This window comes from Camarhynchus parvulus, chromosome 1 (genome assembly GCF_901933205.1).
Source record: "Camarhynchus parvulus chromosome 1, STF_HiC, whole genome shotgun sequence".
Lineage (NCBI taxonomy): Eukaryota > Metazoa > Chordata > Aves > Passeriformes > Thraupidae > Camarhynchus > Camarhynchus parvulus.
Genome location: NC_044571.1, coordinates 61,575,913 through 61,590,660, shown reverse-complemented (window position 1 = coordinate 61,590,660; position 14,748 = coordinate 61,575,913). Strand labels below are relative to the sequence as shown.

Sequence of the window (14,748 nt, the reverse complement as noted above, 5' to 3'; positions counted from 1 at the left end):
GGTGGCCTGCAGAGATGCCGTGGTCTGGGCATTTATTTAGTGGGATGCAGAGATGGATTGGGCCAAACACTTGCTCTTTGTGCCTTGCTTCTTGTGCTGTTTATATAGGGGATTTCTGGGCAGCTGTCTGGAACAGTTTGGGGTTTTTTCCATGCTTTGTGACAGCAAAGAGGGGGAAAGTGACCACTGTGTGTGTCGCTTGGATAGCACAGGGCTTGTCTCCTGGAAGGCCTTGGTTTCTGAGTTTCACACACACACACCAAAAAAAAGATCAATACGGTTGTGGAGTTTTTGTTTGCTACTGAATTGTTTAACATTTCAGTTTCCCCTGTGCCTCTTGAATACTTTGTCAAAAGAGCAATTAATGCTTGTTTCAAGTTTGTCTTTTAGATAACACTCCAGCTAAAGTTTTGTTCTCTTTTGCAAGAACAGTCCTTTAGGGGCTCTTTTGAGTCCTCTGACATTTGAAAACACATCTGATGTCTTTGCCTCACTAGCTTTCAGTGTGCATTGGCCACAGCAGCACAGAAAATGGAGCAGCTAAGTGAGGATGCAGAAACAAGGAACTCCTCTGCTTGTTTGTGGATTTGCTCTGGATGCTCTGCTCAGGCAGCTCCTGGATGTTCCCCACAGGGAGCAACAGAAGCAGCATCTCTGGGATCAAACTCATGCACCTGACACCTGTCTGACACCTCGCTGTGGTACATGGTTTCAAGTGGTGGATCTCCCACCTCTCTGTGCTCCCTCAAAAATATTTCACTTCTGCAGTGAGCAAAATTAAAGTCTGGTCTTCTCTTTTGTAACATGTGACTTCTTGTAGGATTTTGTAGGGAGATAGAATATAAGAAAATAAAGATAGTGCAGAAAGTAATCTCACCCCTAAGGAGTTGCAGCTGGGCCAGTTACCAAAGATTAGGAGCAGGCCAGACTTTAACAGGCCACAGCTGTGACCAATGAGAAGAAGAGTGCTATAAAAGTGGGGTGGCTGGTTGAGAAGGGAGTTGGAGTCAGTTGGTTGCTTTGTGAAGAAGAAAGAGTCAGTGCTCTGAGGAGCTGCCCATGAGAAACACCAAGAAGGTCTGAACTTTTGTGATAAGGAGACAACAGCATGGAACCTCTGCAATAAGATGACAACAGGATTTCTAACTTGATGACTATCCCACTATCAAGGGTCTTCCTAACTATATTCTTAGTCAGCTGCTAAATATGTTGTTTGTTGAAACTTGTGGGCTTCAGGCTGCTGCAAATTTTTGCTCAGGTGTGTCTTGGCCACTGTTACTGTCAAAGCCTGACTGCTGCTCTAGAGGCACTTTGAGACTAGGAGCATGCCTTTGGGTGGATACCCTTCAGTTGCCTTGCAGGGATTTTGTATTCACATCTCTTCCAGCCTTATCTCAGTGGATCTTCCAAGAAATATCAACACTGACCAGTAGGAGAGGAAGGTGTTTGACCAGAAAGATGAATTTTAGAAGAACAAATCAAAAAATCAAGGAAAAGGTTCTTTTTGCTTACTTGAAATAATCAATGCTGATGCTGAGAATATAAAGGGGTCATAACTAGTTTTTGTTAGTGCCAGCTATAATCAGTGTTTCTCATTGCTAGAGGGGGCAGCATTTCCCCCTTCCAAAGCCTTTCCCTCTTTTTTCCTTTTTTTTTTTTAATTCATATGTGTCATGGAAGAGATGAATCCCAAATACAAGCTCAGACTCAGAAGTCTAGTTAATCACTAGATAAAAACATTATGAGGACTAGGTTTGTTCACATTCCTTTACAAAAATAGAGATGTAACAGGTAAGAGTTTGTTGGATTCAGGGCCTTTGTGAAAAGCCTGACCTCAGATCACAGAATAATAGAATAAAAGAGTCATAGATTAGAAAAGACCCTTAAGATAAAGTTCAGTGGTAAACAAAGCACTGTCAAGTCCACAATTAAATCATGTCCCTGAGTGCCACATCTACACATCTTTTAAATACCTCCAGGGATGGTGACTCAACCACTTCCTTAGGCAACCTATTCCTGCCTAGGGAAGAAATTTTTCCTAATACCAAAATAAACCACTCCTGGCACAACCAGAGGCCACTTACTCTTGTCCTGTCACTTGTTTCTTGGGAGAAGAGACTGACCCCAGTCTGGCTACAGCCTCCTTTCAGATAGTTGTAGACAGATCCCTCCTGTGTTTGATTTCCATGTGATGCCTCCACCAGAGAAAACCCTATTTTTTTTTTTCTTCAAAAAATGCAATTTTTTTTGTCTTCCTGCAGTTTCAGTAGATGCAGGGCATGTTCTTCCTGAACGAAAGGCTGTCCAAGCACAGGGCATGGACAACCTAGTGCTGGCTTTCACCCTTCACCTGCAGGAGGATGCCAGGTCCCCCTGATGCAGCTCCAGAAGCAGGACTGGCTCTGCAAACACAACTGTGGCAAGGCTGGAAACAAAACCCCTTCGGCTTGGCAGTGCAGGGGGAAATATTTTTTTTTCAGATGTGCTGTAGAAACCCAGCAAGTTCCTTCTGTGTTATGCAAAATTTCCCCTCCTGACAGGGAACTAATAACTGCTTGTCAGTGTTTCTGGGCAGCAGTTCCGGGGCAAAACTTGGGCTTGCATGTGAGAGGCTGCAAACAGGAAATGGAAATTCTGAGCACCTATACAAATTCTATGAGGAATGCTGGTCTTGAAGGTTAAAAGCAAGCAAGCAGAAACTGCCAGGGTAGGAGTGAGGAAATGACCAGAGGTAGAAGGGAAAAAAAAGAAAAAAAGAGAAAATGTGTAAAGGAAAAACAAGATAAAAAAGGGAAACATGTCAAAGAAAGAGGAAGCTATGCAAGAATATAGGTTTTTAAAAAGCTGAAAAGAAAAAGAAGAAAACTAAGGTAAACACTGAGCAGATGGCCTAGGATATAAAATTTCTAACATTTGAAATCCTATAATGTCAGAACATAATGATAGAGTGTTCCAGGAGACATATGTGAGTGAACCCATGTGCACATGACATTTTGTTCAGTCCTACAGGTATTTGTGTGCAAATTTTCATCTGGATCCAAAGGGAATTGAATTATTCTTTTCTTGGCAGAAAGCTGCCTGCTGTTCAGGAGGGCAGTGTAATTTATAATCGTGGGGGTTTTCTTTCCTGCCATGGTTTGCAGCAGAAGACAGGTACTTGAAATTCTGGCAGTGGGCTGGCAGTGCCTGGGTTTGCAGCAGAACAGCTCTGTCTTGGCTGTGACAGCCCCTCTGTGCAGGGCAGGGTCCCTGGGAAAGCCCATTCTGCTGCTGTGTCAAAGCTGACGGTGATTCACTCACCAAAAACTGAGTGAGATTGAGGCTGAAAGTACACGAGAAGAGTCTGAAAGTTTTCCTTGTGGCTCAATCTGAAGCCCTTGCAGAGAGCTTAGTCTTACTTAAAAGTCATAAGGCACAAGATTAATTTCCTGCAAGCCGTCTGAACTTTGAAGGAGAGGCATTTAAGCAAGTGAAAAATGAAATAGCAGGGGAAAAAACACCCTGTAAAATAAAAGCAATGATAAATAAATAACAGGAAAGTGTACACCCCACTTCAAATTTAATAGGCTACGCCCAGCCATGAATTATTGATCAAACCATCCATTTGCTGCAAAGGGGAGTAGTAGTGAAATATTAATAACAGTGCATGAGCTAATCTTAGGTTTTACTTGGTGAGAGAGTGACAAGAAGAGGTTGGAGAAGCCTGGCCACTGTCAACTCCCAGGTCTGGCTGCAGTGGGAGAAGGGCACACCTCCAAGGCTCTCCCAGGAAAGCTGCAAGTCCCACATTTCCAGCAGAGACTGGCAGTGACTCTTCCAGCTGATAAACCCATTCCCAGATGGAGATGGGTCTAGAAGTGTCATTCACGGAGGCTGTTGCAATAATACTGTCTATCCCCTACAAAAGAAAACCAGTGTCTTGGTTAGATCCTAACTCGGTTCAATGTGTTTCCTAGTTTTTCTGGGTTTCTTCCAGGAAAAAATTTGACTTTGTGATGGAAGGAAATACCTGAAAACGTGACTCTGGTGGGTCAGCTGGCCAGAGGCTTATAGGAGTAAAAAAGCATGAGAAACAGATGGGACAAAAAATATTTTATTTTTAATTAAACTTGTTATACCAGTTATTTTTGCAAAACTGTGAAGAAACAAAGTAATGATTTTTGACAATCTGATTTGGCAGAAGCCGACTCATGGTTAACCAACCTTCTCATGTACTTTCAGCCTCAATCTCACTCAGTGTTTGGTGAGTGAATCACCGTCAGCTTTGACACAGCAGCAGAATGGGCTTCCCCAGGGACCCTGCCCTGCACAGGGGGGCTGTCACAGCCAAGACAGAGCTGTTCTGCTGCAAACCCAGGCACTGCCAGCCCACTGCCAGAACTGCTCAAAGCTCATCCATGGCCTCAAGAGCTGTTTGCTTTTTGTTTAACAGGGATATTTGACTACTTCTGCTGAGGGAACAGCCTGCTCCACGACCAGCAATCAGGCGTTGCCCTGTCCCCTCCTTTGCCACTGGGGGCTGTCCTATTGGAACCCTCCTGAACACAGGTTTTGGGGAGTGTAAATCTTCCTGGGGTGGAAGGTTGTAGGTTGTATCCCCTAGATACAAGTGGCCTTCTCCTTTGTGATAACAGTCTACTCACAGCTTATTTGATTTTTGTGGCTCATCTTGATTCACAAATAAGACAGATTGTAGTGAAACTGAAATAAAGATTTCCTTAGAAGACCCTAAGACAGATTACTGAGTATAGGGCTTGGAAATTGAAAGCTGCACAAGCATGGGAAATTATAAACCAGTCTCCTGGCCTAGCTTTAACAGGCCATTATCCTCCTGGTCATTCCTGTGCCCAGATCCAGGGGAAAGGGTAAGGCTTGGAGAGCTGCTGATCTGAGAATTACCCTACCAAAATCACGCTTTTCACTATGACTGAACTTCTTTCTACATTCCTCCTTCTCCAGCCTTGCCAGTATGCAAGCCTTGGTGTCCCTCCCTGACTGAGCATAAATGTCTTGTTGCTGATGGGCACTCGGGGCTGCCATATTTGCTGTGTGGCACAGGCTTCCCTTCATTCACACCTGTGTGCATGGCATGGGCCATCACCCTCCACTCTCTCCCCCTCCCCTCCCCTCCTCTGGGAATGCCCACACCATGGTGACTCCTGCCATGGGCTGTGGTGGTTGAATGGGGGCTGGAGACCAGGTTTCTCAGGGAAGGAGGGCGTGGTGGCAGACTCCAGCTGGAGGCAAAGCTCTGGCAGGGGTAGATCCACCCCACTTCTTCCTGCATGGACAGATTTAGACAAAGAATGAGAAGCTCTTGTTGCACCAAGAGATATTTCATGATATCATGATTCCACCCCCAACAGACCCCAGTATCCATGTTGGGACAAGTTCAATGGGATCACCCAGCATTGCTTTGCATTCTCAAGGCTTTTTTCTGGCATATATAATGCAGGAAGAACACAGTGTAAAAGGTCTGAGTTTCACATGCATTCTGCACAGCCCCATCTGTAGTACTCTCTCTCCTGCAGAGATCACAGGTGGCATTTCAGGGTACACTGCTAACACAGACCCAGCAATGGGTCAGATTACCAACTGGCACCTGAGCACATGCCATCAGAGTAATGACTCTTGCTTCACAAAGACTCATTTACCTTTCAACAGCATGGAGGTTCTCAGGGTCCATATTCAGAGGCAGTTCAGTGCCTAAATCCCTAGTGGTTACAGGAAGTGTTACCGACTTTCATAGGAACAAGGACAGAATCACAAAATAAAGGTGCAACTCAGATAGCATCAAACTGTACTGGGAATTAGATCAGGTCCTCTGTACTTATATATGAGCAAGATATTATTTGTTAAAAAGAGATAATTTTAAAATAATTTCCATTATTTTGATTTGCCCTAGTTTCTCATGGACCCTGATGTTCTTCTTAAAGAGTTCATTTAAAATTGTGCTGTCATTTAGTCAGACACTTTGCAAGGTCCACAAGAAGCCTTCATTCAGCTTGGAAGATCTGTGCTGCAGTCCCCACTCTGCTTCCTACCACGCTCTTCCCACCCCAGAGCCTGGCCTAGGACCTGTGACCAAATCAGCTGGGGTGAGGAAGACATTGCATTATATCAGTGGGATTTTGCAAAGTAATGGCTTTTGGAGAAAGGCATTTCCTGTAGCAGAAGCAGCCTGCAGGAAGGCAATGTTCTTGGGAGATTGCAGTGGGCAGATAAAAATGAGAGCACCAAGAGGGGGGTGTGCCAGGAAAGGCCCCCCCAGGAATTCACTGCCCTAGTGCCCATAGGGAAATGACTGACCTACAGCAGAGCCCAGCTCCCTCCTTGGCTGGGGATCCCTGCAAGCCCCTCCTGGCTGCCAGAACACAGCACTGCCAAGGCCGATGAAGCTGCTGGACCTCTTCTTAGGTAGATGCCCCAGATCCTTCAAATATAATTCCCATTCATTGGTGGAAGTGGGATTACTGGTTCCTGCCTGCTTTTTGGGTTGTCACTTACTTTGCCAGGAAACATCCAAGCCTTGTGGCAGGAGAGCACAGGCAGTTTCTTGTAGTAGGATAGAGTATAAGAAAATAAAGATACTGTAGAAAGTAATCTCACCCCTAAGGAGTTGCAGCTGGGTCAATTATCAAAGATTAGGAACAGGCCTGACTTTTACAGGCCACACCTGTAACCAATGAGACGAAGATGCTATAAAAGAGTGGGGTGGCTGGTTGAGAAGGGAACTGGAGTCAGTTGGCTGCTTTGTGAAGAAGAGTCAGTGCTCTGAGGAGCTGCCCACGAGAAACACCAAGAAGGTCTGAAACTTTTGTGATAAGGAGACAACAGTATGGAAGCCCTGCAATAAGATGACAACAGTTTCTGCCCTTCCCAAGGCTCCCTAAGGCGCCTGGGGGTGAAGAGGAGGGAGGTGAGAGCCCTTGGGCAGGTGAGGAGGCTGAAGTGAAAGTGCTCTGTCACCTAGAGCTGTGGGGGTGGCTCAGGGGTGGAGGCAAGGAGCGGGTAACTCGTGGAAGGGTTTGGAGCCTATGGCGACACAGTCTGGCTGATCTGCAGTGGAGTGTGGCTGCAGAAAACAGGGAGCAGGATGGGAGTGTCAGCACTGCCAAGAGTACTTGGAAAGAAAGGTCCTACAGGCACAATAAGGGGCAAGACTTTTGAAGTGGTGGTGTGCTGACAACAGCAGGGAAAATATTGGTTTTGACCTTTTCAGCTATGTCTTGGGGCATGGTCTGTTAACAACTATAGTCCTCCCTCTGCAAGAGCTTGAACACAGCGCATGCTAATTTATGGTACTTAATTTATAAACAATCATCTTTGATATTTCCTAATGTCATTTCTTGTAATTGGAGGACCATCTCTCCTTTAACTTTTTTTACATTTCATGCACATAAATCTCAAAGTAGTTGCATTGATATTTTGGCCCTTAGACTGAAGCTGTAGGTCAAGTGGATTGTTTTTCTGAGGTGGGACAGTAATGGACATTTAACTCAGTCCCACAGCACAGCCTGTCCTAACACCAGCTGGCCTGTTCCTGGCCATAAGCATACTTTGTGGCAAAATGCAAGCTATTTATATTGTAGAGTTACAATTCAACACCTTTCTAGTAAACCAGGACTACAGTAGTAGCCTGCCCTGTTTAAGAAATTACTTTAGCGACATTATTCTTATGGAATCCTACACTGTCAGCAATAACACAAACGTCCACACATAGGTACAGGTTAACCAGGTACAGGTAGGAGATAACTATCACACTGTCCCCCTGAAATGTGTTTCAGTGCTGCCCAGTAAAACTGCTATTTGTGTGACACTTCAAGGATGCACAGGGCAGGGTGTAAATACTGTGTTATGACAGGACTTCAGCTGGGGTTGTATCTAAATTTTAATAATCAAAAGTTTAATAATATTTGGTGAGACAGCATTATTAGCTATACAGTGACAATCCAGCAGGTCTTGAAATGAGGGAGAAAAAGGGATTCATGATCCACATGTCAAATATGTGTCTTGTTTATGTCTGCCTCATGAATCCCTCATACTTTAGATCTCATCCTTGCTGTCCTTGTATTTCCAAGCTTGTTTGAACATTTCTTTAACACAGCTGGTGCCTATGGGATGTGCTGGTATTGAGTCAGTGCTGAGGACACAGGGTTGAGCTCAGTCTAGGTCATGTGACTATAAAATACCACACAGCATAGTGGAAACTCTGAGTTTCTCCCCTTGTATAAACTGTAACAACTCAAGAGAGGGTGCTAAGAGTCATATCTGATAAGGAAACACCCACCCCAGGTTTCCTGTGCAAGTAGGCTGTTAGATTTAGAGCACACATCCCTTTGGTGCCCTCTTATCTCAGAAAAGACATTGCAGCATTTAATGGGATATCATGGAGACCCACAAAAGAAATTTAGGATTTGGAAAAGGTCTGTAAGAAAAAAGCAGGGACAAACCATCAGACTCATGTAAAATATCCTAGAAAACAGAGAAGAGGAGCTGTGGCACACCTTATCAAATAATCAAGTAATGTAGAGGAAGTATTTTTTCAATAGAAGTGAGTAACCAAAAATGCCAGGAAAGTGTTTCAATGTACCTCTGAAGAGAGTAAATGCATGATGATTCAAGGATGGATCTTAATTATGGGGTTTTGTTGATGAAAGGGCTTCCCTCAATCTCTTTACAACAGCATGTAGCTCATGGTCTGGGCAATGACAGCTTTTTCATTAAAGACATACAGTCTGGTAATTGTTTCCACTGCTGTTTTCAGAGGTAAAAGTCAGAACAGAAGTTTTTGAAAAATCTGAAGGATGGTTCTTCAGCCTGTGGAAAGTGGCAAGAATCTTGCTGTTAAGGCAGAACATTTCTTACAATCCCTGTGGGACTGATTATTAACTTTTCTCTCTTGATGTGTTTTCAGATCCAAGGCTTCTGCAATGCTGCATTGTTGGGGCTTGAAAGGTGGTTTATATTTGCATCCATTGAGTACTTTTACATGTGACCCTCAGAGCACTGGGAAATGTGTCCTTGAAATCTGTGTCAGTTGTGAGGTGGTGTGAGAGTGCTGTGTTCTTTCTTAGGCTTCCCTGTTCAATAAAGGCTTGGACAAACTGTAGGGAGACACCAGGAGGGTACTGGGATGGAGCACAACAGATCAGAGAACAGGGAGAGAGTGCTCAACTTGTTCAGCCTGGAGAGGAGAAGGCTGAGAGGGATCTTGGCCAACCTTGGATCTACACCAACCTAATCAGAGCTCATAGAGAAGACAGAGCCAGCCTTTTGTCAGCGGTGAACACTGATAATGAAAAGGTCACAAGCTGCATCAAAGGAAATTCCAAGCACTTGCATGGAATAAGTTTTCACAGGGAGGGCAGTCCAACATTGGCAGAGGTTGTGTGGCGATGCTGAGGAGTTTCCATGCCTGGTAACTCTGCCCCAGCCTGGCCTGGCAGCCAGCCCTGCCTGGTGGGCACTGTTTTTCTGTGCCTCAAGTGTGGCCACCCTTACCAGCGAAGAGAGGATCGTTTTGAGCATGCCTGTTGTTCCCTGAATGAGAGCAGTATTGAGGGGAAGTAGCACAAAGAAGAGGCCCTTACTGGAGGAGAGCTGAGGTGAAGAAGTAGAGACCAGAGCATGCATTGTTTCCTTATAAAGACAAAAGTCTATTGCACTATGGGGTTTTGTCACCACTCACTTCCCTCTCTGGGCTCAGTAGTGGGCTCGCACTCTTGGGCTTGCTTAGTGGTGCTGCAGAAAAGGAAGTGTTTCCTTGTCTGCAGTGACAGCTGCTTTGCAGTCCCTCCACCCTACAGGACGTTTGGTTTCTTTCAGAAGTTCTGCCCTTTCCGTTGGATTTGCAGCTGCTGAGCTCTTCGTTGCTCTGACCCACTGCTTGAGCCCAGGAGGTAAGATCGCAGCGTCTGGTGGTTTTTTGGCAAGTTGCTCTCGCTGAGAACCTCAGAAGTTTAACTGCCCAGGAAATTGTGGCTGCCATGAAAAAACAGCAGGTTCTGTATTAGCATGAAGCATTTTCCAGCAGTGTTGTGCACAGCATTTCTACTGATCTTCAGAAAAGTGTTTGATAGATTTGATTTGGCAGAGTGGCTTTTGGCTGAGTAGAATGGTAGTCTTGGAGTTGGCATTGGCTTGGAAGGGCATGATAAAGTAAGAAGCCATTATTTAGATTAAAGACTGGATTAATGTAAGAAGGTAATTTTAATTTCAGTGATGAAAAACACTGATTCATAAGTATAGTGTCTTTTGGCTCATAGTGCTTACAATGTAATCTGCTGGCTGTTAGGACGTTTATATCAGGTTTTTAGAAATGTAATTTTACTTTCCAGTGGATAAATAAAACTGATTCATGATAAAGCCTGATTATAGTAGGGACTTCTGCTTTTAAAATAGTGACATAGAGGGTCCTAATGTTATATTTGCCTTTTAAATCTTGACTGGTGAATCTGGTCAGGCTTGTCCCTTGCCTTTTTGGGATTTCAGCTCAGGCTCTAGATGAATTGTGAGTTGTGAATGTCTACAGATATTTTAGGTGGTATTATTGTGAACAGGACCCTCCAGGCTTAACTGTCTTCTCTGTAAGAGCAGTTTTGTCATATAGTGATTCCCTTGGCACACGGATTGGGTTTGAACACTGATCCAATGGGACTTTAGGTCTTTGTTTCAGACCAGGCTGGTTGACTGATCTCGTACTGCTACAGGTGTCAGGTGAAGATGATCTCTAGCAAATGCAGCTGGCTGCTCAGCAGATGGGGTTTGATCATCTTGCTAAAAGCAGATCACACCCTGACACCCCTCCTGTCCAGCATGTTTCACCTTCCTCCCCTCTTGCCTGCCCACAGGAGCAGTCTGGCCTCCTGAGCTGGGGAAGCTCTCATGAGTAGACAGGAGATGTGGAAACCCCCTCTGTGGTGGGAAACTCCACTGAGAAGCGATGCTAGAGCCAGGAGGGACTGGGAAGTACCTGCCTGCTTGCTGGTAACATGAGCGGGAATTTCTGCTTCCATCCTGACCATAAGGTCCAGATTTACTTAGCTCAGAAGCTGAAGGTCAAAAAAGGGATGTATTATCTTACTGGGTTTGAATCTGCTTCCGCAACTGGACCGGTGTCTCCTTGGACTGAATATTATTATGGTCATAAAATGTTTTTACTTAAATCTAGTGATGTTGCTCTTCTCTTGCTCACAGAACCTGCCACACACTCCATTGTCTTGCATTTTTCTCTCAATTTTTTGACCCCATTTTTTTCTGATTTCGGTCATGAGCAGTTTAAAACAGCTATGTAGCTTGGAGTGGAGTTATCTTGATAGAGAACCTACTGTAAAAGTCATTACCATATGTTTTTTATAAAGCATGAAAGAACTAGGAAGATATTGAGTAAAGGGGAAGGAAGGAGATGGGGGAGACTAGGGGAATAAAGTGCATTCAGAAATGTAGCTCATTTTCATACCCAGCTCCTTCATGCAAAACAGCAGACTCCAGTGAAACACTGATGCAAAATGTAAAACATATATCAAAATTAAAAATATTCAGGAAAAAATCTGAAACAGTCTTTAGGTGCTGCAGGACAGAGTACAGGAGGGTCTCTTTTGGATGCTCTGTGCATTTCCACAGTTATCCGATGGGAAATAAATTCCTGCCCCTTGATGTAGGGTGTCCTGGACAGGGAGACTGTGCCCACAAGCAGGGGGAGTGTCATGTGAGGGCATGAGAGGGACGTCCAGTGACCAGGCTTGGGGATCATGCCATAAAGCCGAATCATTCTTCAGAGGAAAGGGGAGCAGGAGGACTGCTGCTCCAGATGCTGCTTGAGTTCCCCACTGTACACTACAGCTCCCAGCACAGCACCATCACAAGATAGGGGTCCAAGGAGCTGGCTAGGAGAGCTATGTTCAGATGTGCTCTTCTTTTCCTGGTCTGATTTTGTGGGCAGAAGGGCCTGGTCACTGCTGGAATCACTGAGGTGTCCTGCAAAACTAAGGACAGAATTAAACTCCTGGCATGGGAGAGACAGCAGCAGATTCATAAATCCTTGTGGAACCAGGCAAATGCAAATATGTGTTTCTATCTAAAAACCTCCTTTTTACAGCTGGAACATGTTTTTAATATTTTCCATGCACAGAGGAACTGTTTTCCTGCAAATGAACTGGAAGCAGAGGGTGTCTCCTCTCTTTCTTGCATCAGTTACCAGGCTGCCACAGCACATTTGGGTCAGTACTTTGTGACCTGACCTCTCACCCTCAGGCTGAAGCACACAGGAATAGGAAGAGAAGATTTTCTCTGTCTGTCCAGGGTTTTATGCCTATCTGCCACCCCAGCTGTGCTGGAATAGATTCTCATACCTATATCCAAAGCAGACCCTGCAGATGCTCTCCTCTTCTCCCACCTTTGTTAGTGAAGATGGAACTGGGTGGGACAGGACTTTTCATGCCAAGTGGGACACCTGTTGAATGACTGAAGCTGTTTGTCAGTTTGAGAATCAAAATGTTCCTTTATTATGGAAAAATGTTCTCACTTTAAAGCTAGCTAGTCTGTGTTGATAAAGACATGAGAAAGATAAGTGATACAACAAGAAATGTAGGGTACTGGATCAATTTTTTTTATAAAGGAAAATGCTACAGACTCTGATTGAAAAATAATATGCACCTAAATGCTGTTTCCCTAGTAGGATGTATCTGACAGATGCAAGACACATAAGGAGAGTATTTATAGGTTCAGAGCTCTGCTTTTTCAATGTCTTAATTTTCTTGAAGGATTAGCCCTTCCTGCCCCTGAGTGGTATATTGGAAAGAGATCTCCATCTCTTTCCAGACTCTGTGGATTTTCCCTTCCTAAGCCCTGTTGACCAGTATTTGATTTAGGAGTCAGGCATCACACTGACAAATAAGATCCTTTATGGAATGGAACATTTACAAATAACTCATGGGCATTGCTGTGTTCCTTCTGAACAGTGATAAATGTATTTTCTCAGTATTTTTTTTTCAAATTGTATGAGAAAAAAAAACAGATAAAGTGCAACATCTTAATAATCCCAGTGCCTACATATTTGGCAAGATTTGCTGTTGCAGACACCAGTCTTTTAAAAAACATTTGAAGCAAAGATTGTCATTTATTGTGGGCTAAATCATGAATCTTTGTAATGTACTAGGGAGGAAGTATTTGCCATATCTTCAGAAAGACTTCTTTTGGTGTCTTGAATGCTGATTTAAACAGCAAGATGCCACCCAAACTGAAGGTACTGTCATCCAAGTTACCCATTGTTAACAGAGCAAAGGATGTTTCTGTCTACTTTAGGATTTAAAATTTAGCTCAGCATCTTTGAGGAAGTTTAAAAAATACTCTTATTTATCTATAGTTGTCTCAGTAGGCAAAGTGTCACAGCCCAACATGCATAACATGAAAAACTAACTTTTTTTAATGAACCACCTCATGTGTTTGAAAATGTTGGAGTTTGTGCTTCTTAAATGATTTTCAAAGTCCTTGTGTAAGAAATGTTTCTAATTGGCATGAGGCTCCAAACGTGTTTGTGTTTGCTGATGTTGTCAGCCATGGTGAGCAGCTGTCTGAGCAACTCACCAGCATGGAAGAGAGATATGAACTCTAGTTTTCATCTTACATCATGAGCAGAAAAAAAGCTGTCACCAAAAAAAAAAAAAAAACCACTTAGTGTGCCTGGAAGCTGTGACACCAAACAAGAATAAAGGATATTGATGGGATTGTTTGTCTAAGGAGGCTGGGTACCCCTGAGCTATCACTGCAAATGATCAGTGGCAGCTCACTTCAATTCAGCATTAAAGCTGCTATCCTATTTTGCTGTGGGTGCAGTATGGATCATCCTGCTGGTGCAGGGATGTAAGTACATTATTTTGATCAGAACTGTAAGAGAAATAACAGCTAATAATAAATACGTAGGAGAAAAGCATGATAGTAGCAAATATGCTGAGACTGAAGTTTTATTGGGAGATGAGCTATTCTGGATTATGCTAAAGAACATGTTTGGCTGATTGCCAACAAGATGGCTGCCTGCTACATTTTAGTTGAAGGTTTTTGCTGATGGACACAAGATGGAACTTTCAAATTGAGGAACTTCTAGGCCACACTGCTGTAGTTTTGTAGCCTTGATTCTTTCAACATGAGATCTACTGTATAGTTCATATTTTTCTCACCCTTTAGTGACAATGAAAATGGCAAAAACTTGTCTCCAGAGGGAAAGAATCAGAACCTAACTCAAAAATCTTCTCTTGTCTCCTCCGCAGCCCTCCACACTGTAGGAAATCAGCTGAGACAGATCATTTGAACAGAAATGCATATGGATATATGGACTTATGTGTGGTATCTTCTGAGAGAAAGGTAGAGGGAAATATTTCTGGGGAGGAGTATCCTGTCAGGGATATTCTGAAGAGTGACCAGGAGTAGGCAGGTATGCAAGGGTGCAATAAATGTGGGACAAATATTGAATATGTCCAAGATACTCTTGTTTTCCCTTGTACTTTTCTGGCCTTCAAGGTGCTTCAGATCTGTCACAAGAGTTTCTGCACAATTCTAAGGACTCTTCTCTCAGTCCTCCCTGCAGATGGCCTGATCCAGGGCAGGCTGTGCCTTGGGGGAGGATTGCTGGGGCTGCCTCTCTGATGTCAGCTGGGAGGGAAAGTCTAATGCAGAAGAGAGCTGGGGAAGTATTCCCCAGCCCTTACAGAAAGCTGGATGTTGGAAATTGAACTTGTGAGTGAGATAAGA

At 43.9% G+C, this 14,748-nt stretch overlaps 1 protein-coding gene across 2 annotated transcripts in view; it reads left to right on the top strand.

The window, feature by feature from the left end:
* The first annotated feature begins 9,724 nt into the window (after positions 1-9,724).
* Positions 9,725-14,748, top strand: part of LCP1 (lymphocyte cytosolic protein 1) — a 30,300-nt gene continuing 25,276 nt past the window's right edge. The window contains exon 1 of one of the 2 annotated variants that reach the window (XM_030944640.1): positions 9,725-9,902. The gene's annotated coding sequence lies outside the window, so the exon portion shown is untranslated. Of the gene's footprint in view, positions 9,903-14,315; positions 14,432-14,748 lie in introns of those variants that run through there. The other variant, XM_030944651.1, reaches the window with a different exon arrangement.